At 46.5% G+C, this 22,976-nt stretch overlaps 1 protein-coding gene across 3 annotated transcripts in view; it reads right to left on the bottom strand.

Annotated features, from left to right (window-relative positions):
* The window catches only part of BACE2 (beta-secretase 2), a 115,407-nt gene that overhangs the window by 67,726 nt on the left and 24,705 nt on the right, over positions 1–22,976 (bottom strand). Inside the window, exon 1 of one of the 3 annotated variants that reach the window (XM_074033984.1) lies at positions 10,270–10,427. The exons of the other annotated variants lie outside the window; for them this stretch is intronic. The gene's annotated coding sequence lies outside the window, so the exon portion shown is untranslated. Of the gene's footprint in view, positions 1–10,269; positions 10,428–22,976 lie in introns of those variants that run through there. 3 annotated transcript variants of the gene reach the window in all.

Consider the following 22,976-nt stretch of genomic DNA (forward strand, 5'->3'; position numbering starts at 1 on the left):
GAAGAATCCTTTAGAACTGTTCTTGGAAACAGTCAAAACTTTCTCCCCATGCCAGGCCCTGCCCGGACAAAGCTTACTTTTCTTTTTTCGAGATGGAGTCTCACTCTGTCTACAGGCTGGAGTGCAGTAGCGCGATCTCAGCTCACTGCAACCTCCACCTCCCAGGTTCATGCCATTCTCCTGCCTCAGCCTCCCGAGTAGTTGGGACTACAGGCACCCACCACTATGCCTGGCTAGTTTTTTTGTATTTTAGTAGAGACGGGGTTTCACCATGTTGGTCAGGCTGCTCTCTAACTCCTGACCTCATGATCTGCCCACCTCAGCCTCCCAAAATGCTGCGATTACAGGTGTGAACCATTGCGCCCGGCCAGCTTACTCATTTTTTAAAATGGCATGATTTGTGAGGTTTTATATTCCTTATTTTGTTTTGATGCAAGTAGAAGCCACCTGTCACCCTTTCTGCCTGTTGGCTGAGAGTAAATGATAAACCGTACACAGGCGGTTACCTTTGAGATCCAGGCTAAGTCCTGCATTCCCCAGAAGGCCTCCCAGCTGCAGCTCTGATTTACTCCTCTCAGACAGCTCATGCCCTGATTTTTGGTGTCCAGGGTTGTCTCGTGACTTTTATTGTTCTCTAATTTCTTCCCAGTTGCCTATCTTTCCTCTCAATGAGCTTGTAAATTCCTTAAGAACAAAGGTCTTCTTCTTAGTCTCTTTTTGAGGGTCCCCACAGTGCCTACAACTAATAGGAGTTCACTAATCACTTGTTCCTCAAGATGCGGATGCACGTCCATGAGCCCTACCTAGGAGCAGAGAGAAAGCCAATTAGGTCAACAAATCTGCCAAGAAGTTGGAAGTAGCTGGAGAAAGTTCAACAGGCCAAACTCCTAAATCATGTGTGCAAAGAATTAATTTAGATTTTCTAGACGTGGCTAGGGCAGGCTAAACTTAGTCAACTTCCCAGCTGCTATATAAATAACCACAAACTTGTCTCTTAAATGTCCAAGTATAAGCAAAGCTAGAAGCAAGAAGACAGCAGAGATTGCTGGTGGCCTACCCGTATTCCTTGGGCACTAACTTCAGCTTTTGTAACCTCAGGAGTGAGATTATCTAGTGTCCAAGTTAGGTCTGATGTGCCAGAGAGTGAATGCCCCTGGGAGCAGTCCTCGACCAAAAATAAACAGCTGGTGGGTTCAAACCCTTGCTCCCCTACTCCCCAGGCAAACAATTTGGAGTAGTCTCTGTGCCATCCCCCAGAAGCCCTTGGTGGGTTGAGCCCCAGATGTGCACTGCAATAGCCCACTCTGAGTGCACCCTGTACTGACCTCCTTCTCCCTTCCTACCTCACTTCCCTGCCCCCTACCAGTGTCTCAGGGTAGGGAGAGTGAGAGAAGTTTACTCACACAGTCCTCACCTTATGCTCTGCTGTGGTCTGAATGTCTGTGCCCTGACCCCTAACTTTGTATGATGAACCCTTATTCCCAATGTACTGATATTAGGAGGCAAGGCCTTTGGGAGGCAATTAGATCATGAGGGTGGGACCCTAAGAGAGAGGATTAGTGCCCTTACAGAAGTACCTGAGAGTGCACTCTCATCCCTTTTGCCATGTAAGGAGACAGAGAGAAGGCACTGTTTCTATGAAGCACGAAGCCCTCACTAGACCTGAATCTGCCAGTGTCTGGGTCTTGGACTTCCAGCTTCCAAAACTGTAAGAAATAAATATCTGCCATCAATAAGCCACCAAGTCTAAGTTATTTTGTTATAGCAGTCCAAATGGACTAAGAGAAGCTTTCTAAAGGCCAAATATCCTTCAACTCAGAGACTATGAAATAAACAAGAAAACAGTGGTCGAGAAAGCCAAAGAGCCTCCTGGGCTAGAAGCCATGGTCTAGTCACCAATCTGCCGCCTGGATGAAACCTAAACAGACTGTGGACGTCTCCCACTGTCCCTTCTTAATCTCCGGTTGATGCATCGGGCAATAACCCTACAGAAAGCCATTTGCTAATTGTTGCAATAAGGTAAAATGTTGCATTAAAGGGAAAAACTGGGTGATTCATCTAGTTAGTGATTAGTAGCCTGAGATTTCTCAGATATTACTCTCTCTTTTTCAGCAGGTTAACAGATAGGAAAATTAGCAGATAATTTGAATAATGGCTCATTTAACACAACGATTCCTAATTATATTAGCAGCCCATCTGCTGAAGTCTGCCGGCAAGCCGAACCCACAGCAGCAGTGGCCTCTGCAGCCCAGCCACGCGGGGCTGTTTGCCTACAGTTATTACATATGATTGTAGGCACTGATTCTGTTAATCAGGCTCTTTCAGTGCTTCAGTTCTAGAAATGAATCTCATTTACTTAAACACATCTTGTTGAAGAAAGCAAAAATAATTGCCATGCGCCATTTCTCCACAATCTAAAATTAAGGTTGTTTTTATGAAGGAGGGAGGGGGAAATCATTTTCAAAGAGCACCACTTAACACAAACAGATGTTACAGAACTTAGCTAAGAGGAGCTTGATTATACAATTTATTCCGGCTGTGTGTGCACGTGTGAGAGTGTGAGCCATTTCACTATTGCTGCACAGGCTCCTACTAGAAAGACACATGTTGAGAGACACGTGGATACTCTTGAGAAAACCACAACTGCCAAGTGGATGGTGGCAGGCGGGGAGGAGGGGAGTGGGGGGGATGGGCTTGGCTGCCTGATTCTGGAATGTGGTGGTTTTCCACCAAATGCTTAGCATTTAGCAGTGTTCACTTAAAAAAAATCTCAACACAATATTTATACATTTGGGAAGGTGAAAAGAATACCTTCTTATAAAGGTGCAAGGCAGCCATCCTCCAGTCTGGGAAGCGTGCCTTTGTGCAAGACCAGAGATAGACACTTTGAAGGAGGAGGGGTTGGGGAAGGAGCTCTATGCTGAATAGGTTGGCTAAATATACATATGCAGCAGGTTACAGGAGGAACTATGAATATTCATGAAGGTGGTCCTGATGCATGCATATTGAACATCCATGTTACATGCCTCCTGTGTTCATTCTGGGGTGGAGTCTTAACATTTAAATGTATCACAATGAGGCCCTAAGTGTCAAAAATGTCTTTTCGGGACTGGAAGGCACTGAAGTGAGCAGCCTCTGCAAACCAGCAAGAGCCAGTCCACAGTCAGGGGTCTCTTATCTGGAGGAGGTTCCTGAAGTCAGTCTCCTGCCCAATCAGAGCTGTGGCCATGGCTGTGGAACGGGGTCAGTCAGCCTCTGTGGGTGGATGAGCTGCAGTCATTTGAATCTTGCTTATCTCGGGGCTGGTGTGTGTTTAGCTGCTGGAGAAAGAGAAGACGCTGTGGCATGAGAACAGAATCCGTTCTCCAAGTGTAGAGTACGCAGCTCAACCCTTGCCTGGCGTGGCCTGAGGTGCTGCTTATAAGTTGGTATCTTGTTGCCACAAACAGTCTGTTCTATTCTCTATTTTAACATTAGTACTGGTCAGTTGTTGTGCCTAAACCATAAAAGGGAGAAAGTGTAACACGGTGTATCTGATCTCCTGTCCCATCATGGCTGAAAACTAAGTTTGTAAGGGTTTTTTGCGGGGGGTCTCCTTGGCAAAAAGAAGGTCTGTTCAGTTGGTGGGGGGCTTAGGAGTTTACTTTTAGTTGACAGCAGGTTGATACCAACTGTGGAGGTTGAAGTTGAGGGAGCAGTATTTAGGGTGTAGGAGGCCTGTTTTAAGAACCTAAGAGAAGGCCGGGAGCCGTGGCTCATGCCTGTAATCCCAAAACTTTGGGAGGCCGAGGTGGGCGGATCACGAGGTCAGGAGATCGAGACCATCCTGGCTAACACGGTGAAACCCCGTCTCCACTAAAAACACAAAACATTAGCCAGGCGAGGTGGCGGCGCCTGTAGTCCCAGATACTCCAGAGGCTGAGGCAGGAGAGTGGCGTGAACCTGGGAGGCGGAGCTTGCAGTGAGCCGATATGGTACCACTGCACTCCAGCCTGGGCGACAGAACAAGACTCCGTCTAAAAAAAATCAACAACAAAAAAGAACCTAAGAGATCACTCAAATCCAGGTCCCCAATTCCTAATTCTTCTGGACCTGGGAGCTGTCACTACCTCTGCAGCTGAAACCTCGTTCCTGGGGTGATGAGGTGGTTAGCCGGGAGGGGGACCTCCCTGACTTTTGAAATTTTCCAAATAGCACACATCCCTTATGAAGAGTGTAAAGGACATATTTCTACAGAGGGGAGAGGTTTCATCCCAAACCCACAGTCAACGCCCTTAAAGATATTGGGAACTACGTCCTTTCATAACATTCACAGGATGCGAGTTTCACGTTCATTTCCTAGCCATGGTCCCAGGATACACCTGCGTCTTCTCCACACAGGAAAGAATAGTGACTTCCGGGTGTGCTGGACTGATTCTAACCCCAGCTTAACCTCTTGTTGGCGGCAGAATCTGAGGTTTGCCACCCTCTCTGAGCCTCAGTCCCCTTGTCTGTACACTGGGCTAATAAAGAGTGTTGCTCTGAGCCTCGCACCTTGTCCTGCCTCTAGAAAAGTGCCTGGCACAGTGGTGTTTGAACTTAAAGAGGGGTAGTGCGGCTTTCTCTCGTTACAGGGCTGTTTCTCAAATACATCACTCTGCAGAACAAGGCAGGCATCAAATTATCTGCCAGACTGGCATTCCTTATCTCTGCATTGCTGCTAGTCTGGACACAGACCAGCAGTGGCCTGCACAATCTCCGGGACCCAGCGGTGTGTTAAACAGTCCTTCCATGGTGCACATGGGCTGCGACCCAGGGTGGACGTAACCGCACGATAGAATGTTTGGGAGCAGCCTGAGTGTCAGCACCACCTGTACGTGGCTGCAAGAGGCAACGTTCCAGTTGAGAATGCTCCAATCCAAGGGCCTCCTAGGCTGTCGTGAGGATGCCTGCTTTTTAATCCCGCCCTGGCAGGTGGTTGCTTTGCCCCTGGCTGCCCAGCTCTCCTGATCCAGGTGCTGCCTCCACTGAGCTCCTGCCTTCCCTCCCCCTAGGGGTTGTTTTTCTCCCTCTGGTTGCCACCTTGGTGTACAACTCACATCTTTCAGTGATGGGTGACCCAGGCAGAGATGGAGAGCAGAGGGCAGAGCGGAGTGGCAGGAATTAAAACAAAACACCCCCATCCTTAGCAGCCCCTGAGCCCGCAAACCCTCACCCTGTACTCCTGCCGTCCTGCCCCCATCTCCCACTGCATCAGAATCAGAAGCCTTCTGGACATGGGAGAGGCACTGAAACCCGCAGAGGTAGTGGCAGCTCCTCCCTCGGGTGAACGCCTTATCATCTCCGAACAAACGGGGACCACATAGACCTCGCCCTGGGAACAGCCTGGGCACCTCTGAAGTCCTCTCTCCTCTCTTCCCAGCCCGGCTCGGGTGAGTGGAGGGGAGCAATGAGGATGGACTTCCCTGCTGATAGGATTTCACGCCCTCTCCCTCCCCCAGAAGGCACAGGCACCCCCAGTCACAGGGGCTTTAAATACTGTTTTCGCCCCTGCAGAAGACACCGTGAGGTCCCGCGTGCACTGCCCACATCCCCTTCTGGTGGAGGCCAAGGTGTGGGGAGAGCAGTCACTTGGAAGAGAAAGAGAAGTTAATCCTGTTGGCCACCACCCTTAGAGGTGTGTCTGCGGGTTTTCTCACTCTTGGTCACATTGTTACATGTGGGTGGTGACTTGGTTTGTTCCACTTAACGTCCTAAGGCTCTGTTCCTCCTTAGGTGGCTGTGGATGGGAAATGACTTTTACCTGCATCCCTCTCCCTTCCTAAGGCTCTAGTGGTATGAGCTTGGTCCTTGGCTGCCTGGCCAGTGATAGGCAGAACCAAGGCCAGAATCAGGCAATGTCACCACTGTAATCGGGGCCACAGAGCAGCATGCCTGAAGACAGGGTGTCCCAGCTGAGAGCACTGGCTGCTTGCCAAGAGACTGCATATGACTCGGTTGCCTTCAGGGATCACCACTGTCCAGGGTCCGATTCTCGCTCTGCCTCTTGGATGCAGAAACCAAACGTGGACTGAAAGGGGAGCAGCCGTAAGCAGCCTCACTCCAACCAAGCTTCCGCAGATGTGGGCTGGAGGCCAGAGAGCCTGTGTTCCTTTGCAACAGGGGATATTCAGTGACAGGTGAGCTGGATGTTTTCTTCTGCTCCAACGGCCCTTCTGAATACAGTGTGCACCAGGAGGGAGATCAGTGGGGCGGGGTTGAGGAGGCAGAGAGAGAACAAGGGGTGCTTTCTCTATAGAGGATGCCACTGTCCCACTCTCTCCCTGGGACTGGAGTTTCCCTGGAAGCCTCTGAGGTTACACAATCTGTCTTCCAGCAGGATGCAATCCCACTGACTAAGGAATGAAGACATATTTAAACAGTCATGTGTGAGCGCATTCACTGATGCCAATAAAAACAATGATCCTTTCCCCATGCAAGAGAAAATTCACACTCAACCACTTTTAAGAAAACAAACTATTAAAAAGGACAAAGAGCTTTGACCTTCATACTTTGATGATAGCTGGGGAGGGGGATAAGTAGAATAACATTTCTATTAACAGGGTTAGTTAGCTTTTTCCGTTCCCAAGTGACAACTAAAGCCACCCCCAAAGAACCCCCAAGAACCCATTACGCATTTCCGAAAATTTTAGGACATGTCATTTTACCTAAAAATTAGCTCTTTCTGCACATTTTCTAAAGGAGTGTAATCAAATTCTTATCAAAGGTGTAATGTCTTAGTTCTCAAGATGTTTCTGGAGTTTCACTAAATGTTCTCTTTTGCTCAAGAGTTGATGACAGCAGTTGAAGAGCCACTTCAAACCTGAACTTACAGAAAAGGAACACCGTTAACTTTACCCTGGTTGCCAACATCCAAATTTTGTCACAATTTCAAATAAATGTAAAAAAAGAAAGAGATAAGGCACATACACCTGCTGCAGCATCAGGCAAGACTTTCAAGTTACTGCAATTATAAGATGGTTACTCCTTGCAATTATTCTAGATGTTAACATTCATTTTTTTCTAACATGTGGTAAATACACATAACTTAAAATTGACCATCTCAGCCCTTTTTAAAGGTGAAGTTCAATGGCATTAAGTACATTCACATTGTTGTGTAACCATCATCACCACCCACGTGAGGAACTCACTTCATTTTACACAACTGAAACCATTACCCATTAAACGACTCCTCACTCCCCATTCCTGCAGACACCACCCTTAATGTTTCTGTCTCCATGAATCAGCCTTCTCCAGGGACCTCACATAAATGGAATCATCCAGTGCTTGTCCTTTTGTAACAGTCTTGTATCGCATAGCATAAGGTCTTCAAGGTTCATCCATGTTATAGCATGTGCCAGAACTGTCTTCCTTTTTAAGGCTGAATAATATTTCATTGTATGTTGTTAGGAACTGGTTGTTTGTGTCCCCTGCCTTTTATTGCAATCCTAATCCCCAAGGTGGTGCTATTAGGAAGTGGGGCCTTTGGGAGGTGATTAGGTCATGAGGATGGAACCTCATGGATGGGATTAGTGCCCTTATAAAAAGGATGGAGGAGCTCTCTCACCCTCTTTCTGCCATCTGAAGATGCAATGAAAAGCAGGCAGTCTGCAGCCCAGAAGGCGGCCCTCGTTGGACCCTGACCATGCTGGCACATGGATCTTGGGTTTCCAGTCTCCAGAACTAAGAGAAATACATTTACATTATTTATAAGCCACTTAGTCTAGGGTACTTTGTTAGGGCAGCCCAAACTAAAACATATGTATAGACCAGAATTTTGTTTATCCGTTCATCTGTCCACAGACACTTGTGTTGTTTCCACCTTTTGCTATTGTGAATGATGCCGCTATGAACACAGGTGTGCGAATATCTCTTCAAGACCCTGCTTTCAGTTCTTTGGGGGAGATTCATTTTTTCAATAAATATTTATTTCGAATAAATATTAAGTGAGCAGCTACTATGTGCCTGGGTCATAGAGATGAAGAATATACAGCATTCCCCATTGAATTCATGACCCGATGTTAAGACGGAAGACCAGCCTTCTCTTTCATAACAGTTTTCAATTCCTGTGGAATTGGCTTTTGGACTGGTGAGGGATGAAGTACAAGCAACTACAGACAATTCATGTGAGATTTCCCACATGAATTTCATTCCCACAAAATTTCATTTCTCCTCAGCCACTCAACACGCTTAAAAATTAGCCCTTCTATTTATTATAATATTTTTCAAGGCAACAGCATAAGTATACTATATAAGACACAACAGAAGTAGGAAGGTAAATTTTCTAATGGGGAAATGAATTTTGTCAATCGCAAAATCTGTTATTTTCAATCACACGCAAAGATAATGGAATAATAACCATATTGTATTTAAAACTGACCTGCTGAATGGCCTTGCAATTCTACCACATTTTAGAAAAATGAATCTTCATATCTAGAATAATTGCAAGGAGTAACCATCTTATAATTGGGGTAACTCAAATTTATCTCATCTATGAAAATACATTATAAAATATTGATTAAAGGGCTTTGAAAGCAGAAAATGTGATTTAATTTCTAAGTGTTGAAAAGGTGCAAACACTTCTTAGAAACAATGACAATTATATGTGAGTATGCTAATGACAATGACTGATAATCTACAAATCCTAGTACTCACCTGAACGTGGAATGCTATGCCCTAGCTTTACAATGAAATCTTCTTAGAATCTAAAATTTCATCTTTGTTTTACATTAATCTTTTTGCATGGGATCTGATCAGCCCAAACTTGGAATGTGCAACATAGAAAATCTATTGTGTTCAATTTGCTACCCTTTGCTAATTTCAGGCCAGCCATTTAAGAAACAGGCTATTTGTATGTGGCTCATATAAGGCTTTGATGTTTTTTTCCATGTTAAACCCACAAGAAAAAAAAAAGTATTTTAATAGGCATATGGTGATCAAAGATATCATTCTCTTCTAAAAAGACTTTCTTAAAGCCTTCCAAGGGAATTTCTCACAAGAAAGCATTAAATCTCTATTGACTGACCTCTACATTTTTATGGTGACCAGATATTTTGAAAGAATGCTAACCCAGAAGAGAAATGACAGATGCATACCTCCTTGGCTTCTATTGCCAGCAAAATACAGATGTTTTCTTTAATTATGGTACAGAAAAGTCATAAAGAAATCTTTCAGAACATTCTAGAGACAGGAAAAATGAAGAAGACTTGGAGAAAAAACTGCAACATATTAACCTTGGCAAAGTCTTCAACATACGTGTGAGAGCCCTTGAATGTGAGTGTGAAATATGTTTGCTGGAGCAGCAGTGGAGACAGGTACTATCCACGGTCCTAGCTCCAGCCCCTCTCCATGGGCACAGGACCACCCCACTCAGTGCCCACTCAGGACAGCATGCCCCTCTCTTCTGCATCATCTGTTTTTCCCCCATCTCCCAGGATCACTCCCCCTTATTACACATGGGACATTATATCTCCCATCTTGAGAAAGAAAATGCAAACTCTTGGCCGGGCGCAGTAGCTCATGCCTGTAATCCCTGCATTTTGGGAGACCGAGGTGGCCAGATCACCTGAGGTCAGGAGTTCAAGGCCAGCCTGGCCAACATATTGAAAGCCCCTCTCTACAAAAAAAAAAAAAAAAAAAAAAAAAAATTCAAAAGTTAGCCAGGCACAGTGGCAGGCGCCTATAATTCCAGCTACTCGGGAGGCTGAGGCAAGAGAATTGCTCAAACCCGGGAGGCAGAGGCTGCAGTCCAAGATCATGCAACTGTACTCCAGCCTGGGCGACAGAGCAAGACTCCATTTCAAAAAAAGAAAAAGAAAATGCAAACTCTTCACCCCACATTGTCCTCCAACCACAGCCCTCTCTCTCTGTTCTCCTCCACAGGAAATCCCCTTGAAAGAGCTGAATGAGCTCACAGGCTCCAGATCCTCTCCTCCCTTTCTCCCTTGGGGCCACCACCCCCCCGCCCCCCACAAAAAAAACAGCTCTTCTCTCTGTAGCAATGTCCTCTCCAGCCACAGCTGACCTGCTGAGGTGGGCAGATCACAGGGTCAGGAGATTGAGACCATCTTGACTAACACGGTGAAACCCTGTCTCTATAAAAATACAAAACTCTTTTCTTCCCTGCCCCGTGTCGGTCTCCCGGTATCCTGCCTCACCAGACTCCTCCTCCTTGGGGCCCTTTACTGACTCTTCCTCACCTCCCCCACCTCTAAGTTTTGGGGTGTCCCGGAGCCTGTGCTGAGACCTCACCTCCTCTCCCTAGGCTCAGTCCATGGGAGCATGTGTACCATCAGGGCTATGAATGCCACCTCTGCATAGCACACTCTCAAATCCAGGTGTCTCTGGGCCCAGCGGCACGATCAGCTGCTGCAGGTGCTCTGCCCATGGGTGTTAGGAACGGCATCTCCATTTGGCGTTTCCAAAACCACACTCCTCATTCACCCTCGCAGCCAGGCAACTCTCATCAACAGCACTCCCCCTCCTTCCTCAAGCCTTCCTCCCCACAGCTCACCTTCCATGCTCCACCCCACAGGCTGCCTTGGGTTCCTCCAGCACGGGAGCACAGCTCCTCCTCAGGGCCGTCGTGCTGGCTCTTCCTTCTGCCTGGACACCCTTCTCCATGCACCTTGCTCTCCCACCCCTCTTTTTTCAGGTCTCTGCTCCAGAGCTCCCTCATTGGAGATGCCTTCCCTGGCCATGATAATTATGAATTTGTGACACTTCCCTACCGCTGACACTCCTTTGCCAGTGTTCTAATGTTCTTCATAGCATCTATCCCCCTCCTTTCATAGTCTCTATCACCCTGCCTACAACATGTTGTCCTGCCTGTCCCTTTCATGAAAGAGTAAGCTCCAAGAAGGCAGGATTTTTGGTGACTGTTGCACCTACTGGATGCTTGGTGCCTAGAACAGGACCAGGCAAGTATCACGTGTCCATGAAATACCGATTTGTCAAATGCTTGCAGTCATATGCGGATTACAGTAACTTCTCCACCAAAACAATAAACAAACTCAGTCACTGCACTAGATTTTATTAAGAAACATGAAAATCTTCAGGGTCATCATTTTGTCCTGGCTGATCACTGGAATCACCTCAGACACTTAAAAATATATATACATCTCCAGCCCAGAGAATGCTGCCTGGAATCTATATGTTTAACCAGGTCCCCAGGTAACTGCTGACCAGCCAGGTCTGGGGAGCACCAATTGGTCCCATCTCCCAGTGACTGCACTGCTGTCTATTAGCACACAGAGGTGACTGAGTTTCTGCTGGGTTTCTCAGTGATGGGAAGTGCATTACCTTAGGACCTAGCTTGTTACAATTTTTTTTTTTTGAGTCGGAGTCTCGCTCTGTCGCCCAGGCTGGAGTGCGGTGGCATGATTTTGGCTCACTGCAAGCTCTGCCTCCTGGGTTCACGCCATTCTCCTGCCTCAGCTTCCCAAGTAGCTGGGACTACAGGTGCCCGCCACCACGCTCGGCTAATTTTTTGTATTTTTATAGAGACAGGGTTTCACTGTGTTAGCCAAGATGGTCTCAATCTCCTGACTTTGTGATCCACCTGCCTCGGCCTCCCAGAGTGCTGGGATTACTAGGCGTGAGCCATCGCACCTGGCCGCTTGTTACAGTTTTAGGGCATATTTTTCACCACATTCTCCCTTTCTCAGTTTAATTGCACAGTATTTGTTGAGGACCTGACCAGGGCCAGGAGCGATGGCCTATCCTGAAATAAACAGCTAGTGAAAGGGACTTGGTGCCTGTCCCCAGGAAACTTCCAGTTGGCTATTTCCCATCCCCTACTGCTTGCCAGCAGACCCCAGCCTGTCCTCTGCAATAACGCCCTCTTCTACCTGGCTGGCAGCTTGCTGAGTGTAGAGTGTTTCCTGCCTAGGACCCATGGCATCCCTCTTCTGCGGTGGAGGTGGGTGGGCTGTACACCCCCTTGAAATCCTCCAAGCATTGGTCGTGTGATATGATTTCCTGCTCCTTCCTCATCATGGTAGCATCTCAAAAACTCATCTAGAGTCAATATCCAGCCCTCACACCACCTTCAACAATCCCCTAATCAAACATCTAACCATCAATTTCTGCACATGGCAACTAAGCATTAACCATAACAAATAACAAACAACTCACTACGGTCATGCCTGATCATTTAGCACAAAGACTTTTGAAAATAATTTATACTGAAAACTGTCTTACATGATTTCACAATGTCCTAAAGCAGAAATTATATAAAAACCAATATCAGACAAAGATGGGATATGCACTTAATATTTTTTAGCATCCCAATATGCTCTGTTCATCTAACACCAGGCCTCCAGTGGCTAGCATTCAACCAAAGTTTTGCAACAACCAAATTTTAATTTTTATCATTGACAATGACCCTAAAACATGCTGGGTTTGCTAGTTTGGGAAATACTGATTACTGCTTAAAACCCTCATCAATTAACGTCAAACATTTTCTCCTTCCACTGTCAACACAGATTTTCTTTGGAAAAGGGCCTAAGTGCAAACTTTGAAAAAACCCATTTCACCACATAATTTCCTGAATTTAGATTTACACACAAAAGGGTCTTGCAGCTCCTTGGGAGGATGTTTGTATGTTCCTAACTAGCTGCACGTTGCACCTCTCGGCTCTTGGACCTAAGAGGGATTTGAGTTGACTGCTCCATCTTAAATCTTCTCTCCCCCGAGGAGCCTGCCAGGTTTTGAAGATCAATGAACTTCCCAGACGGAGGCGAGACAGTAAGAGTCACAGCTGAAAGCCTCATAGGTTTTAAGTGCTGGGTTTTGTATCAAACATTCCAATCCTTTTTGCTTCGAGTGCTCAGAAGGCAGGCAGTTCGATGGTCTCAGCCCTTGGATAACTGGCTATAAAGGAAGCCATAACTTTCAGGTTCACCTGAATGTCACAACTTGGCCCCAAGTGGATGTGTCTTGATTTGTGAAAAACAAACTCAACTCTATTTAATGCATTTCTCTTAAAACCACCTCTACTATGATCAGAGCTGTAGGGCTGCTGGGACACTGTGGATACTAAGTATGTATCTGTTATATTAATATGCATTTCCCAAAGAACAAAAAACTTCCTATGATAAACATTGTGCATGGTCCAGAGGATAAGGCAGGTAGGGTATGACAGCAGAGAGGCAACTGTGTCCCTGAACGCCCTCCTTGTCTCCTCATTCCTGCCCACATAAAATGGTCTGGTGAGCAATGCCCAACTAAGAAGGCTGGGACCAGGATACCTGAGCAGTGGAAGCTGCAGGAGGCTGTGAATGCGGACAGTGGCTGAGCTGGCCTGGCTGTGCATGCCTGAACCCAGTAGGGGCCTAGGACAGAAGTGGGTTTGTGAGTCAGCGCAGGCTGCCAGAACAAAGCACCGCAGACTGGGCAGCTTAAACAACAGACACATATCTTCTCATGGTTCTGGAGGACAGAAGTCTCAGATCAAGGTGTGGGCAGGTGGCCTCCCCCTTGGCTTGCAGATGACCGTCCTCTTGCTCCTCTTGCTGCTGCTTCACATGGCGGTCCCTCTGCGCACATCCCTGGTGTGTCTCTGCATGTCCTATATGAGGACACTTGTCAGACAGGATCAGGGCCCACTCTCATTCGTGACCTCTTGTAAGGCCCCAGCTACAAAAACAGTCATATTTTGAAATAGTGGAGGTTTGGACTTCAAACATATAAATTTGAGGGACACAATTCAGTCCATCACAGGGGGCCGGGCTAGCACAGCGCAGGGAAGAGGCCCTGAGACCTGCAGAACATGGGGTTTCAATCCAGGACCTCATGGGTGCACCTAATCCAACATCCATAGTAATAGAAGATAGCAATGAAGATAGCGGAGTCCACATTCGCTTGACTTCTAAGTTTCTACAGCCCAGTCCATTCTCTACAAACCGAGGTCAACTAAAATCTGAATTTAAATGATCAAAATATCTGGACAGACTCATAAGCTAAACAAAGTTTCATTCTGAAATAATGATCACCAGCTGTATTTATCAGAGTCCAACCAGAAAGAGAATTCTACTCCAGTGCTCCCCAGAAGAGGTTTTGATGGAAGGGCTATTCGTGGAGGTGTTAGCAGGGCATAAGAGACCCGCAACAATGGCAGCCATCCCCGCCCCTGGCCTGAGGGGGTAGGGCGCACACCACTTTGTCTGCCAGTGAGAGCAGGGCTTGGAGAGGCCCCGCTTTCAGAGGCTGGAGGTAAGGAGGGAATCAAAGCCTGGCTAGAACAAGTAGGAAAGGTGAGTGGGATCCATGTACTGGCTTTTCTCTTGCCCTTCTGAGCTGAATTAGAAGCCAAAAGAAAAGGAAGCCTGAACCACTCTTGGAAGCTGGCCTCCCTGGCACAGGACAGAAGGAAGCTGCCCCAGGAAAATGCCCTACTCCTTGGGCAACCACAGGGGGAGGACATTGGGTGGTGCCACTTTCACTGGGGCACCCAGACAAGACACTTCCAGTCCAGGTGCTGGGCAGAACCCCATTGCCACCCCCAGCAGCATCCTCAGCACCTTGCGGACCCCTGAGTAGCTGCCAGCAGAGCTCAGTTCTTCCTCCTTGCTAGCCTTCCCCTCCTCCCTGGAGCCCCCTCCAGAAGGAGGCAGGGAGGGAGGGTAGGAAGGCACAGGTGGAGGAAGATGAGGAAGGGACTCCGGCAGCCAGCTCCTCCCGGCACCACAAGAAGGAAAGAGGAGAAGATGCTGGGCAGCACCTTGACCTCTGAGAGGGTTCCTGTTGAAAAAGAAGGTGGTGAACCATCATTCTGAGCAAACTATCGCAAGGACAGAAAACCAAACATGGCATGTTCTCGTAGGTGGAAGTTGAACAATGAGAACACTTGAGCATAGGGTGGGGAACATCACATACCGAGGCCTGTTGTGGGGTCGGGGGCTGGGGTGACGGATAGCATTAGGAGATATATCTAATGTAAATGACGAGTTATAATGGGTGCAGCACACCAACATGGCACATGTATACATATGTAACAAACCTGCACGTTGTGCACATGTACCCTAGAACTTAAAGTATCATAGATAGATAGATAGATAGATAGATAGATAGATAGATAGATAGATAGATAGATAGATAGATAGAGAGCACACAGAGAGCCACCAACAAATCACCCAAGTTGCCTAGAAGGATGATGGTTATTTGGTTGAACCTCCAGAAGGCATCTGTTTTTGCTAGCAGTACTCATTAAAACTAAAAACAAACAAAACAAAACAAAACAAAACAAAACAAAGGCGGCGGTGCTAAAACTCGAGTGGGTGTGTTCACACCAGCTAGCTGGAAACAGGAGTCAAATACACCACCTGCAGAGTAGAGATTGCATGGAGATCCCTGTTGGAAGCTGATATTTATGCTTTAAAAAGATTGTTCAATTCTATCTGGAACTGCTTTGGTAGAGGAGCTTATTGAAGCAGGCAGCCAGAAAGCCCTGTCAGGAACAGACAGGTGAATGCCTCCTTCCTGAGCATCTGTGATGTTCTAGGATCTAGCCTGAGTACCCAGATACACTGTGACTCAACTCAGAAACAGGCCATTTCTCTTGAATCAGACTGGCCCCATCATTCCCTGCAAGGCTTCAGAATTCTCAGTGACAAGTGACTTTGAGAATTTGGGGATAAACCAGCCCATCAAAAAAGATATATTTTGGGGGCTGGGCACAGTGGCTCACGCCTGTAATCTCAGCACTTTGGGAAGCCAAGGTGGGCGGATCACTTCAGGCCGGGAGCTAGAGACCATCTTGGCCAACATGACAAAACCCTGCCTCTACTAACAATACAAAAATCAGCCGGGTGTGGTGGCACATGCCTGTATTCCCAGCTACTCGGGAGGCTGAGGCATGAGAATTGCTTGAACCCAGGAGGCAGAGGCTGCAGTGAGCCGAGATTGCACCACTGCACTCCAGCCTGGGCCACAGAGTGAGACTCTGTCTTCAAAATAAAAATAAATATTTCTGAGTATTTAACTTCTGTGTGTGTATATATCTACCCCTTATGCATATCCTCCCTTTGTACATCACATACATTTTGAAATTTATAAAACACACAAGAGGCAGCTTAGTACACTGGTTCAGGCACACAGTGGGAGATCAGCCAACCTGCTTTCAAATCCTGGCTCTGCCCTCATGAATGGTGTCACCTCAGCCATATAGCTGATCTGTGCTTCAGTTTCCTCATCTGTAAAATGGAAATTAGGAATAGTCAACTTTCAAACTTTCCTAATGTCAATCAGTAACACTAGCAAACTAACCGGAAAGTACTGCTTATCTTTTTTTTTTTTTTTTTTTTAACACAAGCAAGATTTTTACATAGATAGAAAATTCTGTTTTCAAGTTAAGGGTTCAAAAGTGGTTATTTTTTAATTTTTTTTTTTTTTTGAGACAGAGTCTCGCCCAGGCTGGAGTGCAGTGGCGTAATCTCGGCTCACTGCAACCTCTGCCTCCTGGGTTTAAGCGATTCTCCTGCCTCAGCCTCCCAAGTAGCTGGGACTACAGGCACATGTCACCACGCCCAGCTAGTTTTTTGTATTTGTAGTAGTGTCAGGATTTTACTGTGTTAGCCAGGATGGTCTCAATCTCCTGACCTCATGATCCACCCGCCACGGCCTCCCAAAGTGCTGGGATTACAGGCTTGAGCCACCGCGCCTGGCCACAAGTGTTTTTATAGGTAGCAAACTTAAATCCATTTGGTAGTAGAAATCAAATAATGATGTAAACATTTACAGATATCATCCTCAACAGACTTCTCCATAACAGGAGATTCTACGCTTCTCACTTAGCATTAAAATATCATCTTAAAGGGACCTGCTCTGTGTTTATTTTTTTCAATATCTACTAAGTACCATACCACTGCCAGCCACTTGCTATCACCATAAATGTCAGCAAATCTGGAACTGTGACTTACTGAGAAAAACATGTAACTAATCTTTAGAGACCATGTTTCTATTTTCTTTAAAAAAAAAAAAACAAACAAACAAAAACCGTAACTGGCTGGGCATGATATCTCACGCCTGTAATCACAATACTTTGGGAGGCAAAGCTGGAAGGATCACTTGAGCTCTGGAGTTTGAGCCCAGCTTGGGCAACACAGTGAGACCCCATCACTACAAAAAATTAAAAATGAGCTGGGCATGGTGGTGTGCACCTGTGGTCCTAGCTACTCGGGAGGCTGAGGTGGGAGGATGGCTTGGGTCTGAGAGGCTGAGGCTGCAGTGAGCAGTGACTGTACCATGGCACTCAGCCTGGGTGACAGAGTGAGACTCTGTCTCATAAAATAATATAAAAGACAAACCAGACTGATGCCAATCAAATCCTGGAAACTGAAGCCACCAGCAGGGTGCGAGCAAAAGAACATTGAGGGAGCACCAGCTGTGCTCACTGAGCTTCAGAATCAGCGATCCCTAGGCCCCAGACCTCCACAGTGTGTCACCATCAGTGAAGACCAGGACACTTGGAGGGTGGACCAAACGAGGTTACCTGTGTTTATCACAACTTACTAAAGCCAAATTATTTATTGCTTTAGGCAAAACAAATTCAGACATTCTAATTTCTTCCTGCATCCTCTAACTTTGGGGACCTTTGTGTTTTGCAGTTTCCTGGGAGAGATACGTCCACGTGCCATATGCCACCTTCTTAGGTGAACAGTGGTAGACATCCGTCCTCTTTTCTCTACCTTGCTTTTCTCACTTGCAGTATTTAAAGATATTCTCAATCATTTATATCATGTTCGATGGTGTATATTTACCATAGTTTAATCAACGAGTCCCCTTTCAAAGCACATGTGGGTTATTTCTAATCATGTGCTATGGCAGTTGTGCCATGGTGAACAGCCTTGTGAATTGCTTTTCATATTTTTCCCCAGTGGAATGTTTGCATAGACTTTCAGAAGTGGATTTTTTCTTTCTTTCTTTTTTTTTTTTTTTGAGACAGAGTCTCACTCAGTCACCCAGGCTGGAGGCTGGAGTGCAGTGGTACAATCTGGGCTCACTGCAACCTCCGCCTCCCAGGTTCAAGTGATTCTCATGACTCAGCCTCCCAAGCAGCTGGGACTACTGGCGTCTACCACCATGCCTGGTTAATTTTTGTATTTTTTTGTTTGTTGTTTTTGTTTTTTAGTAGAGACAGGGTTTCACCATGTTGGCCAGGCTGGTCTCAAACTCCTGACCTCAAGTGATCCGCCCGCCTAGGCCACCCAAAGTACTGGGATTACAGGCATGAGCCAGTGCGCCCAGCCCAGAAGTGGATTTCTGAGTCAAAGAATAAAAGTATGTAATTTTGCTAGCCATTTCCAAATTCCTCTCCATAGAAATTACATAATGGAATAACATTTTAATAGAACCCTCTCTTGCCATACAACTGCTTTCTAACAAGCCATGTAAGTTATACTTCTCCACCCTTGAATGGAATATTGGACAAAGTCTACATTTTCCAAATAGCTTTGTGGTCATACATTTGATTTTAGGCATCTTGAGTCCAGTCCTATCTCATATCAAAGCTTCCATCTGGCATCCAACGTGACGGGCCTGATTTAGGCTTGGCGGTCTATAGTCAGGGAAGAGAGGTGTTGTGGTTGGATTTACTGCTGTTTCCCCACCTTGCTCATGACTGTGCCTCTGACTTCACCAGGATTGAAACATGGAGAATGGAGGTGTGAGGGGCAGGAAGTTTTGTATTTGACTGCACAGTTGGTTCACTCTAGGAGTGGCTGACTTCACTAAAATTGAAATAGAGAATGGAGGTGTAAGGGACGGGAAGTTTTGTATTTGACTGCACAGCCGGTTCACTCTGGGCATGGCTGGTGTCCACGTGCCAACCCTTCCCCTTCTGGGTACTTCAAGCGTTCTTCTGAGCCACTGCCTGGACATAGCCCACCTGCAGCTTCCTGATATAGATAAAACCTCAGGTAGCCAGCCGGGGACTTATCACTCCCTCCTTAGTCTCTACCACCTGACAGTCTAACCCAGACGTCAGCAAGCTTTTTCTGTATAGGCCAGACAGTAAATACTGTAGGCTTTGATGAGACAGTATCTGTGTCAACCACTCACCTCTGCCATTGCAGTGTGAAAGCAGCCTCAGGAAATATGAAACAAACCAGCATGGTTGTGTTCCAATAAAACTTTATTTATAAAAACAGGCAGCTGGCCAGATCTGGCCCACAGGCCTTCCTCTGCCTACCTCTGGTCAACCCCATATTAACTCCCTTTGGTGCTCTTCTCATGGTGAAGGGCTTGACCCATTCCTGATGACCAGAGTCGAGATCCCTTTAACTGGGTCCACTTATTCCCTTTTGGAAATAAGTGCCCTGCCTGCCAATAACATCACCAAAGACAACAGTAAACAGAGTTTCAGATGTGTCCTGCCATGCTTTGCTGGCTTTAAAGATAGGAAAAGAATGGGAAATTGCCTTAAGCTACTTTATTATTATTAAACTATTTTTTTTCCTCAAAAAGTATGAGGGTGAAACATTTGGAATATATTTTTGGCTACAAGTAAAGAGAAAATTACAGATTTAGGATGGCTCAAATATGTAAAGGAAGCCTCTAGTGATATCAGACCAATATCTCAAAAACATCAGCATCGGCATCACTGCTGTTCCCTGACCTCTCTCCCAAAGTCAGAAGTCAGCTATCTCTGTTAAGGGCCTTGTATTTTCATTAAAGTCAGAAAACGGGGGAAGTATTATCTTGGCCACACTTGACAGTTTTATCAGGAAAATATAAGCTTTCCCTAGAGTCCCCCAGGAAACTTCCATTTAGGATTCACTGTCTGCAGCTGTGTCCTTTGTTGCAAAAGCAGCTACAGCGAAAAGCTTCAGGCCAGAGGAAAGCGAGCTGAGAAGGTGTTTTATTCAGTCATCCAGCTGATATGGTCAGGTTACATGGAATCGTTTTCCTTGCCATGTTTCAAAAACTAGATATGATAAGGTCAGGTGGGCATAGCTACCACAATGGACAGCAGAGGCAAAGCTGCAATCAGAATAATCTGACTCGTGTAGAGCTCTGGCATTGGTTAATTAATCATGGTGTTCCTAGAAGTGAAATTGATAGGAAGCCGACTGCATTCCTACTTAATTTATACAAGCAGAAAACTTCTAGGTCAAATGGACAAAAGACTAATTTGAATTATAAAAACAGAGAATCATGGCCCTTCAATCAATTTCCAGACTTGAGCCAGTTTACAGACCCAGAACCCTTTGAATGAAGGGGAGGTCGGGTCCCCTTGAGGAAGGATCCCACTACATTACCGACAATTTATGCAGTGAATCTTTCTCCCATCCTTCCCCAAGGAGACCTCCAGCCTTTTATCAGAGTAACTGTGCCCTGGGGAAAGGAAGATGATCAGACATTTCAGGGACTAGACACTGGCTCTGAGCTGATGTTAATTCCAGGGGACCCAAAATGTCACTGTGGTCCTCCAGTAAAGTAGGGGTTTATGGAAGTCAGGAATTAATGGAGTTTTAGCTCAGGTCCAACTTACAGCGGTCTGGTGGGTCCCCGGACTCATCCTGTGGTCATTTTCCCAGTGCCAGAATGCAGAACTGGCACAGATATACTTAGCAGCAGGCAGAACCCCCACACTGGCTCCCTGACTGGTAGGGTGAGGGCTATTATGGTGAGAAAGGCCAAATGGAAGCCATTAGAGCTGCCTCTACCTAGAAAAAGAGTAAATCAAAAACAATGTCACATCCCTGGAGGGGCTGCAGAGATTAGTGCCACCATCAAGGACCTGAAGGATACAGGGGTGGTAATTCCCACCACATCCCCATTCAACTCTCCCATTTGGCCTGTGCAGAAGACACATGGATCTTGGAGAATGACAGTGGATTACTGTAAGCTTAACCAAGTGGTGACTCCAATTGTAGCTGCTGTACTAGATATGGTTTCATTGCTTGGGCAAATTAACACATCTCCTGGTACCTGGTAGGCAGCCATTGACCTGGCAAATGCCTTTCTCTTCATTCCTGTCCTTAAGGCCCAGCAGAAGCAATTTGCCTTCTGCTGGCAAGGCCAGCAATACATCTTTACTGTCCTACCTCAGGGGTATATCAACTCTCCAGCTTTGTGTCATAATCTTATTCGGAGAGACCTTGATCTCTTTTCGTTTCCATGAGATATCACACTGGTCCATTACGTTGATGACATGGTGCTGATTGGATCCAGTGATCAGGAAGTAGCAAACACATTGGACTTGTTGGTGAGACATTTATGTACCAGAGGATGGGAGATAAACCTTCTACCTCAGCATAATTTCTAGGGATCCAGTGATATGGGGCTTGTCAAGATAGTCCTTCTACGGTGAAGGATAAGTTGCTGCATTTGGTCCCTCCTACAACCAAGAAAGAGGTACAATGCCTAGTGGGCCTATTTGGATTTTGAAGGCAACACATTCCTCATTTGGGTGTATTGCTCCAGCCCATTTATCAAGTGACCTGAAAAACTGCCAGTTTTGAGTGGGATCCAGAACAGGAGAAGGATCTGCAACAGGTCCAGGCTGCCGTGCAAGCTGCTCTGCCACTTGGGCCATATGACTCAGCAGATCCAATGGTGCTTCAGGTGTCAGGGGCAGATAGGGATGCTGACTGGAGCCTTTGGCAGGCCTCCATAGGTGAATAACAGTGGAGGCCTCTAGAATATTGGAGCAAGGCCCTGTCATCTTCTGCAGATAACTACTCTCCTTTTGAGACACAGCTCTTGGCCTGTTACTGGGCTTTGGTGGAAACTGAATGTCTGACTATGGGACATCAAGTCACCACGTGACCTGAACTGCCTATCATGAACTGGGTGCTTTCTGACCCATCTAGCTATAAAGTGGGTCATGCACAGCAGCACTCCATCATCAAATGGAAGTGGTAAATAGGCGATCGGGCTCGAGCAGATCCTGAAGGCACAAGTACATTACATGAGGAAGTGGTTCAAATGCCCATGGTCTCCACTCCTGCCACCCTGCCTTCTCTCCCTCAGCCTGTACTGATGGCCTCACGGGGAGTTCCCTATGATCTGTTGACAGAGGAAGAGAAGACTAGGGCTTGGTTCACAGATGGTTCTGCATGATATGCAGGCACCACCCGAAAATGGACAGCTGCAGCACTACAGCCCCTTTCTAGAGCATCCATGAAGGACAGCGGTGAAGGGAAATCTTCCCAGTGGGCAGAACTTCAAGCAGTGCACCTGGTGTGCACTTTGCATGGAAGGAGAAATGGCCAGATGTGCAATTATATACTGATTCATGGGCCGTAGCCAATGGTTTGGCTGGATCATCAGGGACTTGGAAGAAGCATGATTGGAAAATTGGTGACAAAGAAATTTGGGGAAGAGGCATGTGGAAGGACCTCTCTGAGTGGTCAAAAATTGTGAAGATATTTGTATCCCATGTGAGTGCTCACCAACGGGTGACCTCAGCAGAGAAGAATTTTAATGATCAAGTGAACAGGATGACCCATTCTGTGGACACCACTCAGCCTCTTTCCCCAGCCACCCCTGTCATTGCCTAATGGGTCCATGAACAAAGTGGCCATGGTGGCAGGGATGGAGGTTACACATGGGCTCAGCAACATGGACTTCTACTCACCAAGGCTGACCTGGCTACGGCCACTGCTGAGTGCCCAGTTTGCCAGCAACAGAGACCAACACTGAGTCCTTGATATGGGACCATTTCTAGGGATGATCAGCCAGCTACCTGGAGGCAGGTTGATTATATTGGATCCCTTCCATCATGGAAAGGGCAGAGGTTTGTTCCCACTGGAATAGACACTTACTCCGGATATGGGTTTGCCTATCCTGCACGCAATGGTTCTGCCAAGACTACCATCTGTGGGTTCATGGAATACCTTATGCACCATCATGGTATTCCACACAGCATTGCCTCTGACCAAGGCACTCATTTTATGGCTAAAGAAGTGTGGCAGTGAGCTCATGCTTGTGGAATTCACTGGTCTTACCATGTT

The sequence above is a fragment of the Macaca fascicularis genome, chromosome 3 (genome assembly GCF_037993035.2).
Source record: "Macaca fascicularis isolate 582-1 chromosome 3, T2T-MFA8v1.1".
Taxonomy (NCBI): Eukaryota; Metazoa; Chordata; class Mammalia; order Primates; family Cercopithecidae; genus Macaca; species Macaca fascicularis.